The sequence below is a fragment of the Gorilla gorilla genome, chromosome 11, assembly GCF_029281585.2.
Source record: "Gorilla gorilla gorilla isolate KB3781 chromosome 11, NHGRI_mGorGor1-v2.1_pri, whole genome shotgun sequence".
In the NCBI taxonomy this organism is placed as follows: domain Eukaryota; kingdom Metazoa; phylum Chordata; class Mammalia; order Primates; family Hominidae; genus Gorilla; species Gorilla gorilla.
Window position 1 is genome coordinate 130,345,581 of NC_073235.2, and position 5,459 is coordinate 130,351,039.

At 42.9% G+C, this 5,459-nt stretch overlaps 1 pseudogene; it reads right to left on the reverse strand.

The window, feature by feature from the left end:
- Positions 1–296: 296 nt before the first annotated feature.
- On the reverse strand, positions 297–4,147 carry LOC109025871 (thiamine transporter 2-like; annotated as a pseudogene).
- Positions 4,148–5,459: the final 1,312 nt, after the last annotated feature.

Consider the following 5,459-nt stretch of genomic DNA (forward strand, 5'->3'; position numbering starts at 1 on the left):
AGGTGGCAGTGAGCTGAGATGGTGCCACTGCACTCCCTCCTGGGCGACAGAGCGAGACTCTTTCTCAAAGAAAAAAAAAATTGAGCCCAGTGTTTTTTTGTTTTTATTTTTTAATCTAGTCATTAGCTTCATTATAAACAGCAAAAATATCAATTAAATATGTGTTGTATACTTGACGTAGCGTAGGTCTTGTGATATCAGTTCTTACTATCCTACTTTTTTCAGGGCTCTATTGCACTGAAATGCATTGATTGGAGTTACTTCCGAACAGGTCTAATTTTTTACTATGGAGTATCTTACAACATGGAGCAGCACATTTTCTGCACACTGATGAGATAAAGTCTTATATACCTAGACCCAAAGGTTTCAAGGGCTTCTACTGCTCCATTATATATTGATAGGGTTTGACTGTATCCCCATCCAAATCTCTTCTTGAATTGCAGCTCCCATAATTCCCAAGCGTTGTGGGAGGGACCCAGTGGGAGATAATTGAATCATGGGGGCAGTTTCCCCCGTACTGTTCTCGTGATAGCAAATAACTCTCATAAGAGCTGACAGTTTTATAAGGGGTTTCCCCTTTTGCTTGGCTCTCATTCTCTCTTGCCTGCTGCGATGTAAGCAGTGACTTTGCTCCTCCTTTACCTTCTGCCATGATTGTGAGGCCTCTGCAGCCATGCTGAACTGTGACTCAATTAAATCTCTTTCCTTATAAATTACCCAGTCTTGGGTATGTCTTTGTCAGCAGCATGAAAATCGACTGATACATGTATTGTGAAACTTTGAGATGGTGCCTTGTAATCCCATAGGATTTGAACATAGTTTAACATCTGGTTAAAACCTGTTGTGGAAAAAGCCCACCACAGGGGTCAGTAAAAGAGATGCTTCGAGGAGTAGCACTCCTGCAAATCCCGGGACCACTGCACAAAATCTCTCAAAGCCACATTGCTTGGCTTTGGGGTGCCCCACTGCTGGCATCCAGGTCCCCTGAAACAGTGAATAATTCCGAGTGAACTGCTTTGTGATCCTTTTGAGATTCCTCTAAGATGGCGTCCTCTCCCGGTGGCTTTTGAGGAGTTTCTTTTTTGGGTTTTGCATGAAAAAAACATGCTCTTCTTGGGCATTGGTAGAAAAGGTGAGAAAAGGAAGGCCACGGAGACAGAGGCCAAGGATATGACGTTGAGGTAAAAGTACGACAGGTTCGCCAGGGATACCAAGAGTTGGGCCAGCACGGACCCTGCCGTGTAGGCGGCCAGCGTGACACTCCTGCAGTAGCCGCTCACTCTCTGGTAGTGCTCGGGGCTGACCACGCTGTATGTGTAGGCGTAGTAGGCCACCTCGGCGGCGGTGACCATCCCGTAGAAGAACTCTACAACCTGCACGGTCTTCACTCCTTGGCCAAACAACAGCAGCAGCCAGGTAATGATGAAACTAATACTTTGCAAGATGATGACTGGCTTGTAGCAGACATAATCGGTGAGGACAAACACAGGCAGCAGCAGCACCAGGTAGGAGTATGTCTAAATGGGGAAGATCTCATTTGTTATCTGCAAGATTAAGTGGGGAGAGTGCAAAGACAAAAAAAATCAGGACTTGAAATACACCCTGGGCCTCTGACACTTAACATTATCAAGATGACATGTATCAACCCTAGGACGCACTGCTTGGCCTTTGCCAAAGTGGGTCTAGTTTCATGGTTTACATGAATTTCTAACAATACTTTGGAAAGCAATGGAAAACTGAAATTCAGGGAAACAAATTGAACGACAGATATTCATAAGGTGTGAATTTATACTTCCAGGTGTAAAAGACACAGCAGCTATTATCTTAGTTATCTGCCTTTTAAACTTTATAAATGTAATTTGATCTGCAATAAGCTATGGAGGCTAGGAAAAGAGGCCATAATGGATAAATTAATCTTTTTACACTTGACAGGATTTCCAGAACAATCTAGGGCTGCTCAGATACTGTTGCTTACTAGCATGTAACAAAATAGTTTATTCTTCTTCACAGTGAGAACCCAAAGGTCAAAAAGGATGTTTCAGTACTAGAAAAACCTGACCGCCTTCTTTCCCTTTGATATCCATCAGTACAAAAGTGAGGAGCCCATTGCGATACCATCTCGGTAATCAGGAAAATATGGAACAAATGACCAGTTTGAGATTGAATGTCAGAGGAAGAAACGTGTGTGTTTATCTTCTACTCTTCCGTTTTCTTCACTTTACTTTTTTGGGCTGCCCTGGAGGAACCATAAGAAACTACTTAGTAGCTCTCTCATTCAAGACAATTTTGGCCACAGTTCCTCTTGGAACTGCTGGCACTGGCCAATTATCGGAGCCCATCTGTAGTAAGTGATTATTTCACTTTCTATAAGGGGAATGTACAGTGGGTGGAGGATGACATAAAGGCGGTTGGGGTAGACCTTCTCAAATCCCTGTCCTCTGAATTTCTAGACTACCAAAATAAATCCACAGATTTACTGAGCCTGAGAATGCCCTTTGCTATGACCTAATCTGTGTCCTCCTGCTTTGGGTTCCCAGGTAGACTTTTACCCAAGCACTCTCGAAGTTTGGTAGAACTTTATTCTTGCTGTTTTTGGCTTTTGGGTATAGTCACTAACATGGTAAAAGCTGTATGCCAGATATGCTTTTTGTGACAATCTCTGGTATTTGAATCCAGCCCAGTCATAGCTTCTAGCTAAACCAGTTTGTACCTAATGGGATGTACTGGTGTTTATTGTGAAGAAAGAAGGTGGATTGATTTAGAAGGCAAAATCTACTTGGTGTGAGGTGGGTGAATGTAGATGGTGGCTAGGAAAGAGAGGCAAAATAAGATAAAATTGTTGGGTGCAACGGCTCATGCCTGTAATCCCAGCACTTTGAAAGACCAAGGTGGGAGGATTGCTTGAGCCTGGGAGTTCCAGACCAGCCTAGGCAACATAGTGAGACCCTCTCTCTACAAAAAAAAAAAAAAGTAAAAATTAGCCTGGCACCTATAGTCCTAGCAGCTTGGGAGGCTGAGGCAGGAGGATTGCTTGAGCCCAGGAGTTTGAGGCTGCAGTGAGCTATGATCATGCCACTGCACTCCAGCCTGGGCATGCCATTTAAGACCATGGATTCTGCAGTCAGACAGTCAGGTCCAAATCCTTCTCTGCTGCTTACAAACATGTGACCTTTGGTAAGTTACTGGACCTCTTTATACCTTAGATTCCTCATCTGTAAAGTGGGGATGATAATATGTTTTGAGGATTCCATTTGCTAGTACATGTTAAAACAATGCCTGGCACACACTACGCAGTCATCAGTCATAAGCTATACAATTTGCCATACTGATGGCTTTGAAAGGTATTGATGTGCTGACACGCACATCTTACCACTAGCCTGGGATCTCCTTGAGAGCAGGGATTCAGTTTTGTCACCTTAGAGTCTAGCACAGTGTCTGACCCATCAAAGGTATCGAGCTGGGAGCAGTGGCTCATACTTATAATCCCAGCACTTTGGGAGGTAGAGGCAGGTGGATCACTTGAGGCCAGGGGTTCAAGACCTGCCTGGTCAACATGGCAAAACTCTGTCTCTACTAAAAATACAAAAATTAGCCAGGCATGGTGGCACATGCTTGTAGTGCCAGCTACTCTGGAAGCTGAGGCACAAGAATTGCCTGAGCCTGGGAGGCAGAGGTTGCAGTGAGCCATGATCTCGCCACTGTACTCCAGCCTGGGCAGCAGAGTGAGACCCCGTCTCAAAAAAAAAAAAAAGTATCCTAGAAGCACTTGTTGAAAGTACAGTCATCAAACCAGACTTTTCTAACTGACCATAAAAATTCAAATAATAATATGTTTTCCAAGCGTTTAACTTATTTAAAGTTGTTCTCTGGCGTGAGAACTACAAGCCACCATCTGATTCTGAAGAATATGCTGGTTACTTACTCCTAAAACAGCTCTGGAATAAGGAAAAGAGGATTTCCTGGTGGGAAGAACATGGGCATTGTAGTTGAGTAAATTTAAATCTCTAATCCACTCTTTCAAGTCATGTGATCCTGTCCGAGTTTCTCTGTGTCTTGGGGCCTCAGTTTCCCTTACCTGAAGAGGGAGCTTGTAATGCACATCACACAGGCGTAGTCGTAAAGAAATTTCCTGGCCTAATGCTTTCATGGTAGCAGGTGCATAATGTGGGTTACATTCCACGTTATGCCACCTCTACGTGGGAATCCACATCTAGCTTCTGTGGCCGTGGAAGAGAGAAGGACCATCTTTCAGAGCGTGGAGACACTGGTCATCATCCAGCTCGTATAAGTCACAGGCAGGTGCTGGAGCCTGAAACCATTAAGTTTTAAGTGAGTTTAGCAATTGAGATTGTTATTTACACTGATTAGTCCCGCTAGCGATTAAGGGGAATAGCCAGGGGAGACCTGTATTCATTAGAAATAATCCTCTGGAAAGTGAGATATTAAATAATTGCATACTTTAGAAAAATGCATAATTTCTTGTCAGCAGATCAGATCCATTGCAGTTTTACAACTGTATTTTGGAGAACATTAATTCCTGGGTTACTTCTAATAAAATAGAGAGTAGAAATGATTTCTAGGGCCAGGCACAGTGGCTCACATCTATCATCCCAGAGTTTTGGGAGGCCAAGGCAGGAGGATCACTTGAGCCCAGGTGATGGAGGCTGCAGGGAGGTATGATCGTGCCACTGCACTCCAGCCTGAGTAATAGTGTGAGACCTTGTCTCAAATAAAACCCCCAAAATTAGCCAGGAAATCTCAAATCCTCTTTCTGAATCAGTCATGGACAAAACATCACTCACCATTTTTGAGGACCAGGAGAGACCATGGCTTCAGGTTTTTACATTGGAAATAACTCCTGATTCCTCCCCTAATGCTAGCAGCAGAATGTTTAACTCAAGATGGTTGGATGGGTTGGTTCAACTAAATTAGGAAGTCCATCACCAGCACAGTGAAAAGACTCAAAGAATATGAGTGATCACATGGAGAAATAGCTACAACAAATCCTCTTCAGTGTGAGATTTCCACAACTCTGATTAGGATGGGCACCAAGTTTGCCCCCTGCTAGTATCTTCATTTATTATAAAAAGACGGTGAATGGTATATTATTTTATTTGTCAGCATTCTGCTTACATGGCCCCTCTGAACTGAATGCTTTTCCTTATGGACTGCAGAAAACGAATGACTACCTAGGAAAAACTTTGAAAACATAAAGAATACAATATCCCTTGATTATGTGGTCTCTCTGAGATGGAAGGGAGCAAAAAACAGCCTGAAAGATTCAAACATTCTTTCCTTAGGGCTATTTTTCTAACTTCAAGGCATTCTTCTATTTTTACAATTAAAGGCAGAGTTATAACTATGTAACAAAAAAGACAAACAGTGAACTTACAATCCCATGTTACGCCAGTGGCATACTTTTTAATATATCAAGCAGGTGTTAATTTTTATTTACTGTT